Source organism: Ambystoma mexicanum, chromosome 9, assembly GCF_040938575.1.
Source record: "Ambystoma mexicanum isolate Mex_15411 chromosome 9, UKY_AmexF1_1, whole genome shotgun sequence".
Classification (NCBI taxonomy): domain Eukaryota; kingdom Metazoa; phylum Chordata; class Amphibia; order Caudata; family Ambystomatidae; genus Ambystoma; species Ambystoma mexicanum.
The window spans coordinates 584,706,264-584,731,196 of record NC_090931.1 but is presented as its reverse complement, the minus strand read 5'-3'; the positions used below and the strand labels follow the sequence as shown (position 1 = coordinate 584,731,196).

The following is a 24,933-nucleotide window of genomic DNA, read 5'->3' as shown; positions in this document are numbered from 1 at the left end:
TGCCTAACAGGGGTGAGAAGCCACAGCTTCAGGGGATACCCAGCATCACCTGCATTGGAGCAAAAGAAATATTGATTGTGAGTATTTTTGCCATTCCTTGAGTGCACAGGTTGTACATTGTTCGTGGTGAAATGCAAGAGAATTTCACTGCCCGCTATTGCCATTTCATCAGAGTAAAAATTCAGGTTGGTGTACTTGGTGTCGATCCATGGTGGGGGAGCATAGGTAACGTTCACAGTTTAGGGGCCTTGACATCGGATACAGCACTCATACAGATGAGGTCAGAAGGTCCATGATGTAGCCACATGCGATGGGTGTGTGGCAGTGGAAGATCAGAATGCATGTACAGCACTGTATGATGCATTTGCCTGATGTCTGACATGATACATGTAGGTTTGCCCATCATGCTTTCGACTACTTGATGACGCCATGCCCATGTATGTCAACAAATTCACCCATGTGACCATGGCACAATGGAATTTATGTTATGGTCCGCCAGTGTAGAGATGCGTTCCTTTGATGTAGACTACTTGATGAAATCTATTTTCTACGTCCAATTGACTTTGGATTTTTAAGTGTCCCTTCAGCTGCACGGAATGGCATGGTGGTCTGTGGTGTTCCTATCGGGCAGGGCAGTGACAGGGGATTCCCAGAGAGGCTTTTATTTTCCGCACAGTCATGGCTGCATGGCCTGTGATGTGCTTTGCTGCACTCATGTGAATTCGTCTTTGTGTCGGCAGGATGGTGCACTGTGGTACCTGTGGCTCCAGTCTGATTTTGTACCATGTGCATGTGCAGGGGTGGGCGCTATGTTTGTTGCTACCATTTACACATTGCTGTGCAGCCATGGCACTTCTGCATCCATTGTCAGTCTCATGCATTCTGTTTAAATGATTTGGGTCACAGTGTATGGCACCCAGGACGGAGTCCAAACACCCAACAACACCCCATGCCCCAGACAGCAGACAGGTTGCATATGCCTGTGGTCCCCCCCACCCCAACAACACTGTCCATGGCCCAGACAGCAGACAGGTTGCATAGGCCTGTGCCCCCCCCAACACCCTCCATGGCCCAGACAGCAGACAGGTTGTATATGCCTGTGCCCCCCCCACAACACCCCCCATGGCCCAGACAGCAGATGGGTTGCATATGCCTGTGGTCCCCCCGCACCAACTAAACACCCCCCATGGCCTAGACAGCAGACAGGTTGCATATGCCTGTGCCCCGCCCAACAACACCCCCCATGGCCCTGTGGTCAGACTTACCCAGCAGTCAGGCACGTTGTGCAGCGTGCGGTTCCATGTAGCGGGGAAGCGTGGAGTTCCGCAGCACCATTGCATCATGTGTGGATCCAGGGAATCTAGCACAGCAATGCGTAATTATCTTGCTTGCATCACACACCATCTGGACATTGAGGGAGTGGTATAGCTTCCGGTTGCAGTACACCACCTCTACGGCATGCCAGACTACCAGCTCTACATGGGTGCAATCGAGGACACCAATGATGTTTGGCATGCCTGCCAATGCATAGAATGCAATTTCGATAGCATTGACCTCCTCCGCAGTCCGTGGTAGGGATATGTGGGCCCTTGCGTGCTTCTGGAATGCATCCAGCACCTGGTTCAGCACATGGGAGAAACATGGTTGTGAGATGCCATGCAGCTGCCCCACTGTGTGCTGGTAGGTGCCTGTGGCCAGGAAGTGGAGCACAGACACTACCTTCAGCAGCAGGGGGATGGCGGTGCAGATGTTGATCAGGCTGACCAGGTCATCATGGATAAGATCCACTATGGTGGTGATGGTGTCCCTGTCCAGCCGGTACAGGGTGTGGATCGGTGCAGGGGTTAAGTGAAATGGATTGGCCCTTATGCGAGGGATTGGTGGCTGCCTGCGTGATACCACTGCCTGCACTGGTGGTATGTGCTGGCCCGGTCTCACCCTCCTTCTCCTCCTGCGCCTCCTCTGCATTCCCTGGTTTACTGCCTGCTCAATGAGTAGCAGTGCAGGCATGTCCTCCAGCTCCTGTATAGCAACTGCTAGTGGTATCATTTTGGACTTGGAAGGGGTGAGGTGTGTGGGTGATCTCTTTTGTGCTGGGCCAGACTCCATTGCCTCCACCTAAGCTGATTGTGTGCACCTGTGGCAGGTCTGCACATAGCAGATTGCTATTAACGGCTGCCCTGCGATGCTGGTGTTAGCGGCATCATGGTGACCCTTCTTACCAGCATCTGGATGCCGGTAAGTGCATGTCCGTGCAACTCGTAATGTGCCCTACATTGCGGCATGCCGGTGTTACTGGCACTCTGACGCATGTGCGCACATTCTGGTAAGGTGGTGCCCCGTCACATTGGGTCCCTGGCTATGCCGGTAACACTGGCATCGTGAGTCGTAATACGCTGGTCCTGTAAACGATGCCGGTATTACCGTACCAGCATCGTTTTTGCCAGACCGCCAAACTCGTAATGAGGCCCAATGTCTTCTGAGACATCTTGGATATTTACATTGTCATTAGTTAGATGTAGGCTTGATTTTATCCCCCTGTTATGCTAGTTAATTAACACGTGTGTGAGATGTTGGGGCATTTCAGACTCCACAAACTATGCTCAAAACAATTCAAGTGTGCTTTGAGCCTAATTTGGATACATATTAGCATTACAATGGTAAAGATGGAGCTATCAAAAATTGCTCCAGTTGTGGAAGCCCCTGTCCCAGGAACATTAAAGAGTTACTTTTCCTGGGCTTCCCTGAATATTTCTCAACAAAGGTACGGCCCTCATGTGGGACAGAGATATCCAGTCTACAATTCAATCACTAAAAGCTCTAATCATTGCCTTCAGCCGGTGCTGTATCTTTTCAGAACCTAGCCACGCTTACACAGTGGATGCAGATGCTTCCAATTATGCATTAGGAGTACTGTTTCTTTCAGAATTATCAGGTCACTGATGTGCCTCACCCAATTGCATACTATTCCTGCACATTTAATCAGGTCAAGAAGAATTACAGCATGTTTGAAAAGGAAGGAGTTATTGGACATTAAGGAAGCCTTGGTGACCTGAAGACAACTTTTAAAAGGGGCTCACCACCCCATAACCTTTATCACAGGTAATCACAACTTGGGTTTAACTTAAGACCATGATTTAGAGACAAACCTGTTGGATCGATGTTCTTTATTGTTTCAATACCTGTATGAAATATATCCCTGAAACCCAAAATACCAAGCCTGATGCCCTCTAATGGTCATATCCCAATGATTTGAGAGATCCAGTAAACGTCCTTTTTATATCAGCCGGCAAGGTTGTAGGTGCTGTGTCTGGACCTTTTGAGATATGCAAACAAAGGACTTCCTGTCTTCCATAGCATCCCATCATGAAAAACAAGGCACTACTGTTCTTAGGGAATAGGCTTTAGCTATCCACTGTGGGGAGCCAAGACACTATGCTTCACTGGTGTCATGACAATCCAAGAGTAAGTCATTACGACACACAAAAGTTCTACCTCTGGATAAATAGGTATTCCTGTTGGGCAGAGGTGGACTGGGAACTGAAAGAGGCCCTGGAAATAATTACTGGGGACCAAAAGAGGCCCTGGAAATAATGTTCAAATTGGCCCCATATGACACATTTTCAGCAATCCCAATGCTTTTCCTTTGAGAACATTTGAAAATACCACACAAAAGTGGCCCAGGGTACAGAGGCCCACCAGGAAATCTCCAGAGTTCCCTATAGGCCAGTACACCCCTGCTGTTGGGTGACCATGACAAATTGTGTGATGGACTACCTGCAATGTATGTGCCAGGGCAAAGATCATTACGCGGAGAGAAATCGGAGTGTTACAACCCTTTCTTGTCCCTGAGAGACCTTACTAGGTCTGTTCCATGGACTTCATAAGTAATTTTCCAGCTATACCATGACATACAGCAATTTGACCACAGTACATGTTCATCCGCAAAGCAGACCCATTTTGTTGCACTGGCTTCAGTGCCTTCGGCCCCTATTCTGGCTAAGTGGGTTAATTAATCATGCTCTCTGTTACCATGACTTTTTCGAGAGCATTATACCAGATTGGGTTTCACAAGTTGTCTAAGAATTGTGGAAGGAAGAGAGTTGCCTCCTGGGAGTATCATTGAACTTCACTTCAGCGTCCCCCAGAGTGACAGTCAGGATGAATGAGTTAACCAAACTTTCTGTCAGTATCTATGGTATTCTGCCACAGAACAAGAATACCATTGGCTGCTTTTGTTGCCCCTGGCTAAGTTTGCATGCAACCATTCTCTGCATTCTGCAGTTGCAGATACCCCCCTTTCACCGCTCAAATGTGTTCTTCCCAGCTTCCATCCCTGTGTATAACCAAGCCCATCTCAGATGTCTACAGCCACAGAAATCATCTCCAACATATCAAGACCCAAGAAAAGACGCTGACAGAAAAAGGAGGCCAGCACCATCTTACACAGACCAGAAATTGATATGGTTTCCCCTCCTAAACTGCAATATCGAACCCAGATATATCAGACCATTTCTAATGGACAAAGGTATTATTTCAGTAACCATGAACCTCAAGCATCCTTGCTCTGATGCTATCCATCTAGTGTTCATGTTTCCCTCAAACAAGTCTTCAAATGGATTGGGTCCTCCCACGTATTCCTCATCTTTTGATAATATTTCTCTAGCTTCAGCTGCTTCTGAAAGATTTTTCTAGACCGAGGGTGCTTTGTGCTGTATGGTCGAGTCAAAGTCCCGCGAGGGCCTCCAGTTGACTTTCTGCATAATCAATAGTATAAGTAGCACATGCAGCGCCCGTTGGCTTCAGTTCCGTTTTTGCGAGCTTTTGCTTCAAAGAATTACGGCGCATTTTGGTTCTTCACTGAACTTCATAACAAATGTTCTAAATCGAAAATGTTTTCACCGTCGGCTCCATCAATGCCTAAGACGGTCTTCAAGAAGTGCCAAGATTGTGGCTCGAAAATGTCGATCACTGACCCCCATCGTGTATGCCTGTAGTGTCTCAGGACTGATCATTGTACGTCCGAGTGCAGCTCCTGTCAGGCGATGACCGACAAGGTTCTAAGGGAGCATAAAGGTAAATTGTCACTGGGTAGGCTCCCTTTGAAGTCTCATTTGAAGACTTTGGGCCTCATTACGAGAATGGAGGTAGCCATGAAGCTATTAGCTCCATGGCTGTCTCCGTTCCAGGCTCCATTACCGGGTTCCTGCAATGGGGACTTACCAGGTTACTCAGACATAGGAGGACCCGGTAATTCCTCCTTGCAGGAACCCATCCCCATTCCCATTTGAGCCCCCATAGGGCTCAATGGGGAGGGAAGGAATAACGGGCAGATTATATCGTGCGATCCGGGTCCCGCGATGGTAAACTCGTAATCGGCGCTCCCGGAATGAAGGGGGCCGGTCCCCTTCATTACGGGAGCGCCAGCCTTATAATGAGGCCCTTTGACAAAAAGAAAGTCCAAAGAGTCGAGGGATTCTCCTAAACATAAAAGATCTAAAATATCTCGACCGAGAAGTCGATCGCGTCATTCTTCGTCCTCTTCCAAGAAGGAAAAGAAATAACATTACAGATCGCCTTCAACATCCAATGATTCCTCCTCTGAGGTAATCAAATGTCCAACCAAATCCAACTCACCAGCCAAATGGGATATATTTCGTAAAGAAATTATAAAAATCTTTGAGAAGGCAGCCCGACCCCCTCCAAAGAAAAGGAGAAAGTCCATGCACCTTTTTCTCTGCATAAAGGGAAGTCGAAAGCTAAAACCCATGAACCTCCGAGGCCGAGGCATAAACCGGATTTACATCGAGAACTATCTAAATCTCGATCCAATGAGAAATTGTCGAGGGCTTTGACAAGCCAAGAGTCTAGTATTTCGAAGGTTCCTTCGAAGAGGAAGAAGAAGTCGGCAACTTCGATGGCAACAATATCAATCTTTTCAACGCCATCGGCGTCTGAGCTGTCGACGGCAGTGTCAAAGTAGACTCCGACACAGTCGAATTCTACGACACCGTTAACTTCGATTTCGTCGATGATTACTTCGATGTTGTTGAAGCCCCCAATAGCACAGGATAACATTTTCAAACCCTTACCAAGAAAGGATTTCCTTAAACCTTTAACTTCAATTTATGAAGACCATGAGCCGTCACATGATAATACGCCACCTTTTGGCTTACAATTTGGTACCCGAAATGTGCCGGATTAATTAATTTCTGAAGAGTCTAGAATGAAAAACTTATATTAAAACTTGCAGACAGCCAGTAGAGTAGATACTTCCCCAGAATTAGATTTTGGGAAGCCAGACCCTACTGACCACGCTGACGCCTCATATAGACAACTGATGAGCAAGGTGGTTGAATATTTGGGTTGGAGTAGGCCTGCACCACCATTTGAGCAGGATGATTTGACTGATATATTGGATCAGGGTCCCCAGAAGGATCCAATATTACTATTTCATATTGCCCTCCAAAAAAGGGTTACATCTAATTGGGAATCACGAGAAACTGAAACAGCAGTAAACAAAATCTCCTTAAGAAAATATAGGCCATCCAGCAGTGACCTAGAATATTTGACAAAACATCCGACATCGGAGAGTTTATTGGTTCAAGCAGCCACGTCCACAAAGCAATCAGCATACCATACAATCCTTCCTATTAGTGATGACAAGCGAATGGATGCTTGTGCCTGAAAAATATTTATGGCTGGAAGTATGGCCTTGAAATCAACTAATGCTACTTGTTCCTTGTCGAATTTTACATTTATCCTGTGCGACTGCGTAGCTATGACAGCTGACCATGTCCCAGAAGGAAAAAGAAAGAGACGGCTTCCTGGCTATCGTCAAGGATGGTAAGGAGGCAATGTGTGAATGCCTCCAGTCAGTTCTGGATACTGCAGATAGTGGTAGCAAATCCATTGCAACGAGTACCATGCTAAGCAGGTTTGCGTGGCTGAGGAAGTTCAGATTTGCACCGGATGTACATTCTAGACTCCTCAATATGCCTTTTGACAGCTGAAGGCTTTTTGGCAGCAAGGCTGATGAAAGTCTGGAAAAGCAGCAGACCTCGAAAGCGGCGATTAAGTCTTTCAGTGCCGTATTAGACAACCGCAACATTTGTACCCTGATTCATCATCTTCGAGGGGTAAGTCCTTTAGATTCTACTCCTCAGTCGGAAGAGGGAGAAGACAGGCCAGTCATAGAGGCCAAAGAACATTCTCTCGTGGTGGATGAGGGAGAGGTATTAAATCAGCCCAAGCAATGGCAACTTTACCCTCAGCGGTTGCTTCAGCCGCCTCAAAACCTCTCTGAGGCCTTAGCCCACAAGACCCCAGTGGGAGACAGACTCTCTCAGCATCTGCAAGAATGACAGAGCATTACTTTAGATGCTGGGGCACTGGAAACGGTAGCCCTGGGTTACTGCCTTCCTTTTCTAAAAAGGCCTTGGGATCATCCACAGGGGACCAACTCTTTCAGAATTCCAGATCTGCTCTTTGTGCAGGAAATTTTGATCCAGCTAGAGAAAGGTGCAATAGAACCGGTACCTGTGGCGGAGGGGAACAAAGGTTGGTACTCCCTGTACTTTCTAATACCCAAAAAGGACAGAGGATTGAGACCCATCTTGGACTTAAGAAACTTGAACAAGTTCCTCAGGAAGGACAAGTTCAAGATGGTTACCCTTTCTTAGATCCTTCAGGCCCTCCTACTTCAAGAATGGATGGTGTCATTAGACCTTCAGGATGCTTACTTTCATGTGCCTATCCATCACAAGCACAGAAAGTATCTGAGGTTCACGGTTGGCGGATCTCATTATCAATTTCAAGTTCTGCCATTCGGGCTGACCTCCACCGGAGGGTATTCACCAAGTTGATGGTGGTGGTGGCAGCAAGTCTCATGAGACGGAGGATTCACGTCTACCCATTCCTGGACGATTGGCTGATCAGGGCCCGTTCTCCCAAACAGGTCTTTGAAGATCTCAGTATCAACTGCCACTCTCTCCACAGACTGGGCTTCACCCTCAATTTCAAGAAGTCCCACATGATACCATCACAAAGACTCCAATTTATCAGAGCAGTCCTGGATGCAACCTCGTGCAAAGCCTTGCCACCCGAGGTGAGGACTCAAAACATTCTGCAGATGGTCACCAAATTCCAGAGTGCCCAGCGCCTCCCAGCCTTCGATTTTTTGGGTTTGCTCGGCCTCATCACATCCTGCATTTTCCTGGTGCCAGAGGTTTGCCTGAGAATGAGATCTCTTCCATGGGCTCTCAGGACGCAGTGGTCCCAATTCTCAGGCAGGATGTCAGACCTAATTCAGGTTCCATGCGGAGTCGCACAGGACCTTCTGTGGTGGGCCTATGAGGACAACATTCTGAAGGGAGAACCCTTTTGGCAACCATGGGCGGAGATTACAAGAGATAAGGACGCCTCAGTCACAGGGTGGGGAGCCCATGCCAACGATCTGAAGGGAGAACCCTTTTGGCAACCATGGGCGGAGATTACAAGAGATAAGGACGCCTCAGTCAAGGGGTGGGGAGCCCATGCCAACGATCTGACAATCAGCGGTCGTTGGTCTCCCTTAGAGTCCAAACTACACATCAACCTTTTGGAGCTGAGGGTAATTAGACTAGCGCTGAAGGCCTTTATGCCCTATGTATGGGGAAAGAATGTCCTGATAATGACGGACAACAGAGTGGCCTTTGTGAGAAACCTGAAGGTGTCTCCCTGCCTAAACCTCAAGGATCTATCATCCTGGTGGACCAGTGAGGGAGCATCACCTGGATGGGGAGTCCTGGGGGAGTGGGAGTGGGACACCGACTGGTGAGACACGGTATCCCCCTTCTTTCAACACCTTTTTCCCACCCTACCACGTAGGACATTCAAAACCACTGCCTCCGCCCCCTTTTCCGACACGAATACGTTCGCACAACACAAAGGACAACGGACTAACACTCAAACCGTTTACCTGACATGTCCCAATTCAATGTTCAGGCAAAGTCAGGCAATTGACCAGAATCACACCAACAGTCCTTTCCCTTCCCCACAGAGATGAGAGGTGGAGCCTGAGAGCACAGTATGAGCACGGCAGAAAGCACGACGGCACAGCTAATCTGGCACAGCAGTTCAAGAGGAGAAAGGCGGCGGGAATCGAGAGGGTGGCGAGGAGAAAAACGACCTTTCCCTTTTCATCCCAGGCCTTCAGAATCTTAAAAGAGGAGGAAATAAGACTGCGAACAATAGCACAAGTGTCTTGCAGCAGCTGTCAACGGTACACGGGGAAAGCCTATGTCGATAAGCAGGAGCGAGGGAAGCTCCCACGACTGTGGTACTGGCCTTGACTCCAGGGAAGCCGAAACCCAAGCGGTTCATCACAGCCGGTGAGTCGAGGGGAGAACCGATAAGAGCCGGGCTGTATTGAGGGAGAATCGTAAAATGGCAAGTTTGAAACAACTTCAATGAACTGTGAAAAGTCTTAAGGGGAGACAGCTACAGAGGGAAACCGGCACCACTTGGGTGCTACCATGAGAGACTCTGGTCGATCCCTATCTGAGAGAAAACTACAATTATCAGAAGGCTGCAGGAAAGCCACCAAAAGAGGTCAACGTGGTCATGCAGGAGGTCTAGTAAAATCCCTGGACAATCGAAAGACTTTGATCTACAAACTTTGTGAAAGTAAGGAAAGGGAATCCCGCATTGAGAGAAAGTAAGGGACGTGAATCCCCCAACAATTGAAAGTAAAGTGAATGTGAAGTTAGCAAGAGTGAACCCGACTGAGGGATGCTAACGAAGAGGGGGCAAGTCTAAAGTCCCAAGAAGCAGTGTGTTGACTTAAGTGAACCCAGCAGAGGGATGTCCACTGGAACTGCTTTAAAAGACATTAACATTTGAGAAGGGTCCGAGCCCGACTGAGGGAGATCCAGGGGTAAAGGCATCACCCAAGAACTGGCAGTCAAGAGGAGTCCGAGCCTGACCGAGGGAGATCCAGGGGTGAAGCCATCACCCAAGTACTGGCAGTCAAGAGGGGTCCGAGCCCGACCAAGGGAGATCCAGGGATGAAGCCATCATCCAAGTACTGGCCGTCAAGAGGGGTCCGAGCTTGACCGAGGGAGATCCAGGGGTGAAGCTATCACTCAAAATTCAGTAAGAAAAGAACTGATATTGTGGAATACGATACATGAAGGGTCAGTGCCCAGAAGAGGGGGACCCAGGGGTGAAGTCATCACCTGAGAGACATATGTAAGAGAACTTTGTGTATGTTCATTGTTTTGTGAGCCCATCAGGCCCTCAGAAGCAGGAGACTCAGCTACCAAAGGCCTTGATATCGATAAGGATTTTTGAAGGGTCAGAGCCTGGAAGAGCGGAACCCCGGCGTGAAGCCGTCACCCAATGTGAACTGGAAGCAAACTTTAATTTTTGTTAACAGAACTTTTGTTTTTTTGGTTATTTGAAAACGTCAGGCCCTTGAAGGCAAGAGACTTTCTAGAGAAACAAGACTTGGCCATCGAGGCTCATGATAGAGCACAGAACTGTTGACCCGTGCTTGGAAAGCTTAGTGTGTGCTGTGCTCCAAAATCCCAACTTTTCCTGTGCTCAAAACGTGCGGAAGGAAGACCCAAGCTACCTCATCCTGACCTATTGTTTAACATCACTTATTTCTTTCCTTGGAAATCATCCCACACCCTTTTTGTATTAGTTGTAAGGTTTGGCAATAGGTTTCTTAGTATAGGTCCTTTTTATTTTGACACAACGCCATAAGGACTGCCTTATTTTCATTGGATGGTAAACCCGTGCTCCCATCTTAGATTTAGGTTTAGATTAGGCGTTTTTCCAACCTGCATACAGCATTCATTGTTCAATAAACACCCATGAACTGTGATCACTTGTGTCTGTCTTACTTTTTGCCACCATGAGTTCCTTACACCATGTACTACCTCCATAAGAGAGGAGGTGTAGGGTCACTACCACTGTGCAGAGAGGCAATGCAGCTCTGGTTCTGGGCAATTCACGAAGGAGTGTCCCTATCGCCAGTTCACCTAGCCGGGGAGGAGAACACAGCAGCGGATGCTCTGAGCAGGCAGAGCACAGTCTCCCACGAGTGGGAACTAGCTCAGGAAGTCCTTCAAGAGATTTTTATCCTTTGGGAACCCCTCAAGTGGATCTGTACGTGACCGGTGTCACACAAAAGTGCGAGCTGTACTGTTCCAGGGAATTTCCCCCAAGAGGAGCTCTTGGGGATGCGTTCATAGTGGACTGGGAGTTTCCACTCCTGTACGCGTTCCCTACAGTCACTGTCATTCCTCACGTGATCAGGAGGTTGAGAAAGTTCGGGAAATCCATGGTCCTAATTGCTCCGATTGGGCCAGGAGGACACAGTACCTGGATCTTCTGGACATGTGCATCTGCCCTCCAATACGTCTTCCACAAAGGGACCATCGCTCGCGAAAGGAGGGTCGGTTTCTCCATCCAGAGGTCAAGACACTCAACCTTCACGCATGGTTTCTGAGAGGTTGAGATATAAGGATTGGGACCTCCCAGATGATGTAATGGAAATGTTGCTTTCGGCCAGGAGGCTGGCAACAAAACCTTTGTACCGCTGCCGTTGGTTGAACAAGTTCAGAATATGGTGAAGAGATAAGAATGTGGATCCCTTTCAATTTTTTGTTGCATTTAGCATTTAGGGGCTCCAGATTGGAACAATTAAGTGTTGTCTGGCAGCGCTTTCAATTTTCAAGCGCTCTTCAGCGGAGACATCATATTTTAAAATCCCTCTGATTATTCCATTTCTGAAAGGCCTTACTAATGTATTTCCACCAATTCCATTTCATGTCCCTATATGGGATCTCAATCTGGTGTTAACATTTCTAGCATGCATTCCATTTGAACCAATGCATTCATGTCCATTAAGACTATTAATTTTAAAGACTATCTTACTAGTGGCAATAACGTCAGCCCACAGGTTAAGCAAGTTGCAGACACTTTCTTGTAAACCCTCTTATACTATTTTCCTTAAGGACAAAGTTGTTCTCGAGGTTAAACCTTCTTTTATACCAAAAGTAGTCTCAGACTTCCACTTGTCACAAAAAATCATTTTGCCAACTTTCTACCCACCTGCTCATCCTGCAAAGGAGGAGGAGAGGTTACATAGACTGGACCCACAAATAGCTCTCAGTTCTTATATATCAAGGATGTCCAAAATTTGTAAGAATTACCAATAATTAATTGACGATAAAGGTCATAAATTAGGTTTGGCTGTGACAAAACAGACCCTATCCAGATGGATTATTCTGGCTATTGGGGAATTTGACAGGTTAGCGGGTAAGGACCCGCCTGGAAGTTTTAAGAGCACTTTCCACAAGGGGCATGGCAACTTCTTCTGCTCTTCAGAGAGGTGTTACAGTTAAAGACATATTTGCAACGGCCACTTGGTCGTCTGTTCACACTTTTGTGAAACATTACTGCCTAGATTCATCTTCCAGTGAAGAAGGACAATTTGGGAAGGCTGTCCTTCATTTTATCCATGGTAACATTTAAGAACATAACACAATTCTTATTCCCACAATCAACATTATTACTGCTTTGGGAGTTTATCAAAAGATGAGGAATACATGGGAGGACACAATCCATTCGAAGAACAAGTTACTGACCCTTGGTAATGTTCTTTCTATTGGATGTTCCTCCTACGTGTTCCTCATCGCCCCTATCAGCCGACCCCACCGCAGAATTTACATGTGTCTTTATACTTTACACTTTCTTGGAGCCTACGGTCTATGGTATGACTAGTAATTCCTCTACGGGGGGGAACAAACAGAATTGAAGCCAACGGGCGATGCGTGCAATACTTATACTAATGATGACGTTGACAGTCAAACAGAGGCCCTCGAGGGACATCGACGCAACCAGACAGCACACAGCGACCTCTGTTGAGAATTCTTTTTCCGAAGCAGCTGACGCTGGAGAGATATTATCAAAAGATGAGGAATACGTGGGAGGAACATCCAATCGGAAGAACGTTACCACGGGTAAGTAACTTGTTCATCTCTTTCCTTCGCTACCACAACTGCTTACATTGCCTTCCCCCCTCAGTAGGACCCTAGGAGGAATTCAAGGTCAGGGACATCCTCAAGTCAAGGTTCTATCATAAAGCTTGGCTTTATTTAATTGACTGGAAGGGATATAATTTGGAGAAGCGGACATGGGTCAAGGTCAATGACATGACTGCTCTGCTTTTGGTGGCCTTATTTCATCAACGTTTCTGTAGTTTAGGTGGTTGCTCGTCCTAGTTCTCTGGAAGAGGGGCTTTCGAAGGGGCAAACTCTTGGGATCCGTGGACTAGTGCATACCTATGAAAAATAATATGGGTGGGTAGGTGCAGGACTGGAAGCCATCTCCTCCTTCCTGGGCACTTATGGAAACCACTCAGACTCAGAGATATCGGTTTGCAGTATGGTACCCCAGCAGAGGACAGGAATAGAAGAACTTCCGTCCACATTGCTCCCACTTTACACAGACCCATACTGTAGCGTCACCATCATGAAAGTATTTAGGGACGCATTGAAGTCATGGGTCCACGCCAGAAGGGCATTGTTGACTGATAATAACTGGCTAAGGATAGTCCCTTATTATATGAGTTATGGTAATATAGTAGTAAGAAACACCAATGAGATAATGTTTAAATATCAAGTTAGTACCTCTGTGTTTTCATCTTTCAAGTTGGAGTAATTGGGAGAATCCGGGAAACAAAGTCTATCGCAGTGCTTCTCCATCCCCAGACATCACATTGCTCATCCAATTACAAACAACGCTGACTTTCTATTTCTTGTATTCAAGGGACACGTTTGTTCAGTGAAACAAAGCAAGTCTGTGTGACGTTTATAGATGGAATATAAAGAAAAGTGTTCAGTGAAGACATAATATCTCAGTGGATCTAATAAATTGCAATGTTTTTGTTATTACTATGGCTGATCGCTTTAGTGACCGTTTCAAAAGGGCAAAAACAGCATCTGACACATTAATCATAATGTAGTCTAAAATGAAAATGTATATGTTTAGAAAATGGTCTGCTAAGCCATACCTTTCCCAACCCTTATTGGTTGGATTCCGGCATTAGAACCTGTGATTGTAAAAGATTCATAAGGTTGCAGACCTGCATCACGTGGTTATGAGTGTGGCGTGGAAAGGGTACACTGTTTTAGAAATGAAACAAATTAGTAGAAATGGAACAAATGAGGAAAGTGAAGGTGAAGAATCAAAATATTTACAGTTGACTTCTTTCTAAAATATTATCACAGTTAAGCTAAATGAATGAAGATGTATACATGAAACCATAGCAGATTAATTATTAACATTTGATGCACAGTCTGAAAATCCACTGGGAAAGATTACTGCTTCCAATGTAAATTAAATGTGTCTTTTTATTTTTCAAAATATGTGCTCATTTATTAAATGTTTATATATTGAAACAATAGTTTGCGTGAATATTAGTTTTACAAAGTTAACATATTCTTATTGTATTAATGAGTCACCTCACATTGAAAACATGTGTTTTTGTTTTTAGATAATGAAAAGGAGTTTCAGTGACAATTTAGCGCGTACCACGGCAGGTATTAGTCTTTTGTTCACTTTCAATTGATTTGGTACATTTTATATATTGTTTTTAAAAAAAAAAATCATATTAGTAGTTAAAATTGTTTGTAATCACATTTAAAAAACATGATTTCCTTATTTGTAATTATTTGTATTACACTATTTGGCAACATGCCTCAGGGCTCACCAACAATATTTATTTGCAGTTCTTGCTCTACCAAATAGCTGTCTTCTTCTTTAAAAGGTCTTTATATTTTTACAGAATGTCACAGGGCCAATCACACACAGATGCTGAAGGGAATCTCGAACACACCCTACAATATTTCACACCAATTAGACTGCTGGTCTTAGAGTACAAACCTAGAATGTAATGCCCCATCCTGAAAGGAGGTAAAAACTCTATTACTGCTTTCATCTCTAAAATTGAACATGCACATTCACTAAGCACAGATCTGTAATAATGACTAAGAGAGAAAATGTTTAATTCACCTAAGGACGATGCCAGGGGCATGCCAAGGACCAGCGCAACATCTAAGCCTGCGGGAGTCAAGGGAGCTGGTGTTTGCTCCCGCTCCAACTACATTTTTGTCTTGGCTGTGTCGGGGCAAGCGGCTCTGCAGAACCTGCCAGGGTCTCTGCTGGCTTCGCCCCCTCCTGATTACATTCTCCTGCCCCACAGGGTGAAGCCTGCGGAAGTCAAGAGTGCAAGTGTTTGCTCCCGCTCCAACCTCATTTCTGTCTTGGCTGTGTCGTGGGAAGCTGCTCTGCAAAACCTGCCATGGTCTCTGCTGGCTTCACCCCCTCCTGATTAAATTCATCTGCCCCGCCCTGTAGGGTGAAGCCTGGGGGAGTCAAGGGTTCAGTTGTTTGCTCCGTCCTCATTTCTGTCTTTGCTGTGTTGGGGGAAGCTGCTCTGCAAAACCTGCCAGGAACTCTGTTGGCCATGCCCCCGCCTGATTTAATTCGCCTGCTCTGCCCTGCCCCGCAGGGTGAAGCCTGTAGGAGTCAAGGGTGTGGGTGTTTGCTGCAGCTCCGACCTCATTGCTGTCTTGGCTTTGTAGGGGGAAGCTGCTTTGGAAAACCTGCCGGGGACTCTGCTGGCCACGCCCCCTCCTGATTAAATTCGCCTGACTCGCCCTTCAGAGTGAAGCCTGCGGGAGTCAAGGGTGCAGCTGTTTGCTCCCACAGGGTGTTTGCACCAGGGTTGCGTGAAAAGGCTGGAAGGTCACATGAAGATTGCCCAGTCAGTTGGAGAGAGGGAGCTGATGCTACTCCACGATGCTGCTGCCTGATGACACTTGATAATTGTAAGCACCTGCAGGTGGTTGTATCACTTGGGAAACAGAGCCCGAGGTATTGTAAGAAAACTGAGATCAAACGGACTAACATGGCTTCCTGAAATGCTTACGACTCTGTGTGCCGATATTGTGCATAGTGTATATATCGACTCCTGACCAGAACTGTTAAAGCACTTGGGCCCCTTGGTCAGCTAATCTGTAATGACACTCTCCGCTCAGCTGATAGCACCAGATGCTACTCTCTTGCTTACCCCCGTACCAGCGCCAGTAGTTTGACGGGGAAAGCTGACACTCAAGAGATAAATGCAACCTCTAACTTTACCATTTTCACATCGCTCTGAAAAGCCTGAATTATCTCAGCTGGCAAAGCCTTTGGTAGAAGACCATTCACTTATTAGTGAAATACCCCATTCAATGCCCCAGTCAGCCTGGATCCTTGGGGAGCTGGGGGTGGACAGTGCACCTAACATTGAAGCCAAAATTGAAAATTATGCATCCCTACAGTCAGTAGACCATGTGTGGCTGCAGGAGCATGATAAGGGGCCAAAGACTAATTCAGACAACTCATGGCCCGGTAATCCATCAATTCAATATCTAGCATCCGGAAGTGCTTTGTAAGTGCTGTTGGGCTGTGCTCGCTGTGTTCGCTGTGAACCTCCATTCTGCCTGAATCTGTGCCACGCTGCTTATTGGAACTGACTTTGGGCTCCTATGCGCAAGCAGAATAACTACTTCCATCTAATGAGGCGAAACACTGCCAAGGACTGTGGTATCCAGAATACACTGCGCTACCATTTGCCATGCCCACTGCCTCCCACATCACGAATCCCAGCATATAGCCACCAGTGCACGCGCATCCACGCGCGCGCCCGGAAGTGCTTCGTAAGTGTTGTTGGGCTGTGTTCGCTGTGTACCTCCATTCGGCCTGAATCTGTGCCACGCTGCTTATTGGAACTGACTTTGGGCTCCTATGCGCAAGCGGAAGAACTACTTCCATCTACTGAGGCGAAACACTGCTAAGTACTGCGGTATCCAGAGTACATATCATTGACTACCTCTGCTGACAGCGTTACTTGTGCTGTGTCTCTTGCACCTCTCTTGACGCCGACAGTGTTACTTGTGTTGTGTCTATTGTGCCTCTTGTGCTTAGACTTCTTGTGACCTTGCTTAGGTCTCAGTGTATTGGTGGCATAACTTACGTTACTTCATTTCTTTTTTTCTTAAGATACACTGCACTACCATTTGCCACGCCCACTGCCTCCCGCCTCCTGAAGCCCAGCATATAGCCACCGGTGCACGCGCACGCCTCCGGAAGTGCTTCGTAAGTGCTGTTGGGCTGTTCGGCGTGGTCGCGGGAGAGCGGTAAGCCGGTGGGTATGGTAAACTTCAGGAAACTGGCCCTTTGCTTTTTGTCTTGTTTTACTTGATGCATTGTATATTTTTCAGGTAATATACTCAGCACTATTTTTTTGTGGGGTAAAAACCTGCCATGGACGGTTGAATCTAGTCAGTAATATTTATGTGTACGTTATGTGGAAAAATAAGCGTGAGATATACACTTATAAAAGGACTGTACCGCTGACAAGGAGAGAATCCAAGGCAGTGGTCAGGCCTTACGACGATATTCTATCTGCTCCGCTAGTTTTCACTCCTGTAAAAGGAACTCTGAGCATGGGATGAACGCTACCTCTTCCCCTTTCTCCCCCCTCCCCGCTGGAAACTGCCTTGTTAAACCGGAATGAAGGTGGGGGTGTGGCTGATGAATCGATCTTGTTAATTGAATCGGGGGACGTGATTAAGAGCCCAGAAGTTGTGTGCCTACCTCAAGAAAGTTCTGCTACGGTTTACAGTGGGGATGCCCAAAGTCCTGAAGCAATAGACAGTTCCCTTCTGGCCCTATCCCAGTATCCACTTGGGAAGGAGGCTGAATGGGAGCTGTCTTCGGCTCAACCTCTGGGAAGGAAAGACATGGGGGGGCCAGTGCAAGAAGAGACGCTTAATGGTTTAGTTCTAAATGAACTCACTTTGCACACTATTCTCTTAAAGCAGCTGACTGCTGCGCTGGAAAGGCAAAACTGCCCCAATATGAACTGTGGAAAGGCTAACATGAATTTTCTGGACCCCGCTGTGGCCCCGTTAGTGCCCATGGGGGCTTTGGGGGAGGCTATGACAGGCTCTCCGGCACCTCCTCCTATGGCAAAGGAGCTCTTGGCTGCTGATCAGTCTACAGAAATAGCTCCAATCAAGGACACTGAACCCAATAATGACAACCAAGGGAATAGAAATCTTAATTTGAATGTAAACAGAGGTTGTTCCCAGAAGCAGACAAAGCAAAATAAAAATAAAAACAGCAGGGAAAAAACGATCCCACAGAAGAAAAAGAATGTTTCCCAATATAAATAGAAAATTGTGAAAGTTGCCAGGAATAGTTGGAGTAGGCAGTTGAGAGATGAAATAGTATCCTCAGATTCTGAAACCATTGGTGATGTAGAGGGGGCGGATGTGATAGTGTGTAGAGGGACAGGGGGCTTCCTGGCCCCGGACTCTTTGCGTGAGAATCTAAAAAATAAGGGTACTAAGGGGACATTTAGAGGTAATGTCAGTACCAATGCAGGTGCCCCTTTTGGTTCTCCTGGTCCCTGGCATGTCGGGGGTTACTTGCTGTAGTACACCCAACATGGCCGTATTCACAGAACGCGGTCTTTCGACCTTTACGTCCATGCAGCACATTCCATAAATTAACCACGCCCATGCGGCTCCGTGCATCTCAACGCTATCATTAGCTGAGGCTAGATGTGCGTTGCGTCGTGCTCCTGGAACTGAGTTGCTGCTCGAATTCCCGGACCCACTCCTTCTCCTTCCCTTTCCTTTGTACCTGTATCCTTCCGAGTTCCGCGCAGACCGCCCCCGTGTGCGGCCTTCCTGGTCTTACTGGTCTTCCTGGAGTTTCCTTGATCCCGGACGAAGAAGCTAAACGAATCCTGGAATCCGACGACGGCCCAGCGGGCTTATACAAGACCCGAACAGCACGGAAGAAAACCCCGGCGAAGGATCCCGCAAGGCAGCAGAAATAGGTGAGAAAAAAGGAAACCTGTGACAGATTGAGACGCTACCTGATTGAATTTGACACAGACATGGAAGCGGCCATCCAGGACCTTATGCGTGGCATGCAAGAGCTGACGACCAAGTGCAAAATTTAAAGGCAGAGAACGCCGCCTTAAAGCAATTGGTGTTGTCCCGTGAATCCGCTACGAAAGAGAGTGTAATACTGGGCGGCGTTGTTGATAAATATGATGGTTCCGCAAAGAGCCTTCGTGGATTCCTTGACTCATGCTTGGTCCACTTTACTTTCAAGCCTTATTATTTTTCTACGCCCAGGGCTAAGGTGGGCTTTATTATTTCGCATCTTTCCGGCAATGCCTTGACCTGGGCCACCCCACTGGTTAACTCTGGGGATTCTCTCCTGGATGATTTCAATGGCTTCATACAGGCCATTAAGACCATGTTTGACCGCCCAGAGCAGGTCTACAGTGCCCAGGAACGTCTACTCGACTTTCAACAAGGTACCCAGGATATGCTTACGTATGTCACACGCTTCAAACTGCTGGCTAAAGAAGCGGATTGGTCCTCTGAAGCTTGTTTTACCCTATTTCGAAGAGGGCTAAACGAAGACATCAAGGATGAACTAGCCAGAGTGGCGCGCCCAAGTTCTTATCAGGCCCTGATGGATCTTGCCCTGCAGATTGACTTTCGCATTCAGGAGAGAAAGGCAGAGAAAAAGAAAAGCAAGTCGCCACTCCAGAAGAACCCCATTGGGATACTCTCGAATCCCGAAGGTATTTCCACTTCAAGTAACGAGCCTGAACCTATGCAGCTAGGGGCATTCCGTGGACCCATATCCTCCCAAGAAAGAATGCGTAGGATCCATAACGGGTTGTGTATTTATTGTGCATTAGACAAACATTTAGTGAGAGAGTGCCCAATAGCCCCCCCCCACGGCGCTCGGGAAACACCAGCTGCCGATCCTAAATGGAGCACAGGTTCGGGAGAGAGATGCCTGCTCCACATCAATTCCATCCTTGAACTCTCCTGGACAAAATTCTTTGGTGATTTTACAGGCCTTCTTATCGCCATCCAAGAAGGAAATGCATCCCATCCTGGCACTGGTGGACTGTGGAGCTATGGGGATTTTCATAGACCAAGAATGGGTTCTTAAACACCATATTCCTTGCAAATCCCGGACTATCATGCAACCTGTGGAAGCTATTGATGGAAGACCCCTTTCTTCAGGACCCATAACCCTTCAGACCAAGGACGTCGAACTTGCCATTTATACACCATCGAGAAAGGATAAAATTTGACATCATCAAGTCGGCCCACTGCCCAATGGTTTTGGGAATGCCCTGGCTTCAAAAACACAATCCGTAAATCAATTGGGCAGCGGGTTCCTTGTTCCTGGGCTCAGAATTTTGTGTGTCCCACTGTTTATTGTCAGACCTTGCTCCGACACCATCAGAAGGACCTCCTACGAATCACCAAGGTACAATCTCTGTCTCAAACATTATCCGGGTTCCAGAGATATACCAGAAATATTCTGATGTCTTCTCCTCTGCCATCGTCCAGGCGTTACCTCCCCATAGACCAGAAGACTGTGCTATAGAAACGGACCCTTCCGCTGTATTCCCTTTGGAAGGATGTTCATCTTATCCGAACCTGAAAAGAAAGCCCTTCGAGAATACCTGGATACTAATCTTGCAAATGGCACCATACGACCCTCTAAATCCCCAGCAGGGGCCTCACTGTTTTCTGTTCCCAAGAAAGACACCAACGAACTCAGACTGTGTCTGGACTATCGAGGTTTAAATCAATGCACCCTTAAGGATCGCTATCCGTTACCCTTGATCTCGGACATTCTGGAGGCAGTAAGGGGCGCAGTTGTTTTCACCAAGTTGGATCTCAAGGGGGCCTACCATCTGATTCGCATTAGGGCAGGAGAAGAGTGGAAAACGGCTTTTAGAACACCCTTTGGTCATTATGAATACTTGGTCATGCCCTTTGGACTTGCTAATTGCCCGGCGGTCTCCCAACGCTTCTTGGATAGGGTGTTCTCAGACATGCTATTACTTTTCGTGATTGTCTTTCTGGACGATATCCTAATATTCTCGAAGGACATTTCCAAGCACGAAGAACATGTAAAGGCAGTGTTACAACGACTACGCAAAAACAAGCTCCTAGCAAAGCCCGAGAAATGCATCTTCCATGCTTCTACTATACACTACCTAGGATTTGTCCTTAGTCCAGAAGGCATCGGAATGGATCGATCCAAGGTTAAGGCTATATTACCCTGGCCAAGCCCCACCTCTGTGAAACAAATCCAGTCTTTCCTGGGTTTAGCTAATTTCTACAGAAAATTCATACCTTCCTTTTCCGAGATAGTCCAACCAATCATTGCCCTGTTAAAGAAAGACGTTCCCTTCCTTTGGACCACAGCTCAAGAGGAAGTCTTCCAACGGTTGAAGACTGAGTTTACACAAGCTCCCATCCTGGCTCAACCTGATGTCAACCGACCATTCATAGTGGAGACAGATGCCTCCAGCTACGCTATTGGAGCCGTCCTCAAACAGCTATTCGGGGACAGGATGGAACACCCCATTGCTTACCTTTCTCAGACGTTAACTCCCAGTGAAACCCATTACTCAGTCTTGGAAAAGGAACTGCTGGCCATCCGTCAAGCCTTCACCGAGTGGCGCCATCTACTCCTCGGAGCGAAACATCCTGTCCAGGTTCGCACGGGCCATCGAAACCTACAAGTACTGCAGGCCTTGGAATGTAGGAACAGCCGTCAAGCTCGGTGGGCCTTCTTCTTTGCCCAGTACCAGTTCCAGATTCACCACGTTCCCGGAACACAAAATCTAATAGCTGACGCCCTCTCTCGACGTCCAGACTACGAACCTCCAGGAGATCGGGCATATCCCAAGATGTTTCCCCATACAATATTTGTAGCTCAAGCAAACAATCTCCTGGAAGACATTGGGCCTCATTACGACCCAGGCGGTAAGTTACCGCCTGGGCCGTGACTTTACCACCATGGCGTAAACTACGTTTACGCCATGGTGGTTGGCGGACTTACCGCCCCATTCCGACCTTGGCGGGGCGGTAAGTCCCCAATCCCCATTTACCCTTCCCCATTCCCATTTTTGCCCCATAGGGCATAATGGGAGTGGGGAAGGCGTTAATTACGCCACCGTAAATTACGGTGGCGTAATTAACTCCATGGTCCCTTAGCGCCATGGATTTTAACACCTGCTAAAAGCAGGTGTTAAATCCGCCATGGCGCTAAGGGACCTCGTACTCAGGCGGTAAGGGTCGGCGCTGTTTACGCTGCCGTAAACCCCTTACCGCCTGGGTCGTAATGAGGCCCATTCATATGCAAACTCAGACTTTGGAACTCTGGAAGGATCTTTCAAAAAGGACTCAATGGGATCTGAGAACCCAGGACGGATACCTGTTTAAAAATAACAACCTGGTCATTCCCACACAGAAACTACAACAAAAGATAATAAACCTCTGCCATGATACCCTTCACTCCGGTCATTGTGGCATTTCCAACACCCTTCGTCTAATACAAAGACAATTCTGGTGGCCCAGAATGAAGGCTGATGTTCAACTGTACATTCAATCTTGTTCTGTCTGTAATCAAAACAAACATGACAACTAGAAACCAGCAGGGCTCTTATTACAGCCTACACCACCAACAAGTCAATGGGAAGTCATCGCTACAGACTTTATTGTAGAATTACCGCCATCCAGAGGGTACACCACTATCATGGTCACCATTGACTTGTTCACTCATATGGCCCATTTTACACCTCTGTATAAGTTACCATCCTCATCAGAACTTGCTGGAATCTTCCTGGAACACAACTTCCGACTGCATGGACTTCCTTCCAAGATTATATCGGACAGAGGACCACAGTATATATCTCAATTTTGGATACACCTCTGCAGGATACTAGGAATCCAACAAGCCCTCTCCTCAGGATATCATCCCCAAACCAATGGAGTCACAGAACGAGTGAATCAAACCCTTGAACAATACCTTCGTTGTTTCTCTACTGAGGTCCAGGACGATTGGTCGCTTCTGATACCAGTGCAGAATTTGCCTACAACAATTCGGACCATCCGGCTGTTAAAACCAGCCCCTTTTTTGCAGCCATGGATTCCACCCTGCGGTATTACCTTCAGTCCTTCCGCACCCTACACCAGTTCCAACAGTCGATTCCTGGATTGAAACACTCATGAATGTACAGAGAGAAGCCAAGGAACATCTAGAAAGAGCACAGATCCAAACTAAGCACTATGCAGATTAGGAGAAGACCAGGGCCTTCTTACACCATTGGGGATAAAGTATGGCTATCCTCGAAGCTACTGTCCCGACATCTCAGACCGAATAAATTGGCTCCTCGATATTATGGGCCTTTTCCTATAAAAGAAGTCATTAACCCTGTGGCCTTACGACCTAAACTACCAGACTTCTGGAAGAAAATCCATCCAGTTTTTCACAAATCTCTATTGAAGCCTTACATCCAAACCACCCGGACTAATCTCAGACCCAGTCCTGTGGTTGTCAATGACCAGCTATAATATGAAGTGTCTCGAATATGTGACTCCAGATATAGACGAGGACAACTTCAATACATGGTGGAATGGAAGGGCTATCCACCCAGTGAGCGTACCTGGGAACCAGTCTCAAACCTAAACTCCCCCAGATTGCTCAGAAAGTTCCATCTAATACATCCAAGCAAACCTTGTGGAACAAGTTTTAGAAGGGGGCATGCTGTCATGATCCATCGATCACGCCCCTTTTGGTCCTCCTGGTCCCTGGCACGTCAGGGGTTACTCGCTGTAGTACACCCAACATGGGCGTATTCACAGAACGTGGTCTATCGACCTTTACGTCCATGCAGCACGTTCCATAAATGAACCATGCCCCTGCGGCTCCGCGCGTCTCAACGCTATCGTTAGCTGAGGCTAGACGTGCGTCGCGTCGTGCTCCTGGAACTGAGTTGCTGCTCGAATTCCCGGACCCACTCCTTCTCCTTCCCTTTCCTTTGTACCTGTATCCTTCCGCGTTCCGGGCAGACCGCCCCCGTGTGCGGCCTTCCTTCCTGGTCTTCCTGGAGTTTCCTTGATCCCGGACGAAGAAGCTGAACGAATCCTGGAATCCGACGACGGCCGAGCGGGCTTATACAAGACCCGAACAGCACGGAAGAAAACCCCAGCGAAGGATCCCGCAAGGCAGCATAAACAGGTGAGAAAAAAGGAAACCTGTGACATATATGGCTGCTCAAGCTCCAAACATGATGGCACCCCCGGAATTAAATGAATGTATCGATATGACAACTGGGGAACTCAAGGAAACACTTTTACTCCACCCACAGGGATGGGGGCTGCAAAAGCGGGGGAAATTGTACAGCCCCCAGCAAATGCAATTGGTTCAGAAGGACCTGCAAACTGTGGTATCCATCCACAATTCACTCCTAATCTAGGGGGGACTTTGGTGTGTGGTGAGAGCCTACAGGCAAACGGTCCAAGGCGTAAAAGGTCTTTGAATGCCCACTCCAACAGGGGCGACTTGGATACCCAAGTTTGCGCTACTTCCAAGGGTGAGGTAATCAATGACGCTGAGGTGAATAATTTGGAGAGGGGGCCCGATAATGGTTTATAAGAAGGGTAATAAATTGATGTTGGATGAACATGACAACGTACCGATAACAAAAGTGGACTCTGCACCAATAGAAAGTACTGTGCAAAGTTCGGTACAAAATTTGGTGTTGAATGAACAATGTAAATCTGTGAAGGTTAACATGAGCACTTTAACTAGGGATCGTTTGGGTAGCAGTATACAGATTGGTGATGGCAGGAAAGATCTTGCAGATGTGCAAGCTGTGGGGACCCGTCTGGAAAAAGACCCATGTTATTCTAGTCTTCTGACAGGCAAGTCTATGAACGCCCACCAGGATACACGGCTTGAAGTGATTAATTTTCGGCCTTTCTG

The 24,933-nt window shown here is 47.2% G+C and overlaps 1 long non-coding RNA gene across 1 annotated transcript in view; it reads left to right on the top strand.

The window, feature by feature from the left end:
- The window catches only part of LOC138488308 (uncharacterized), a 369,848-nt gene that overhangs the window by 69,401 nt on the left and 275,514 nt on the right, over positions 1-24,933 (top strand). Inside the window, exon 2 of the long non-coding RNA XR_011274634.1 lies at positions 14,549-14,594. This is a non-coding gene — a long non-coding RNA (uncharacterized lncRNA). The remainder of the gene's footprint in view (positions 1-14,548; positions 14,595-24,933) is intronic.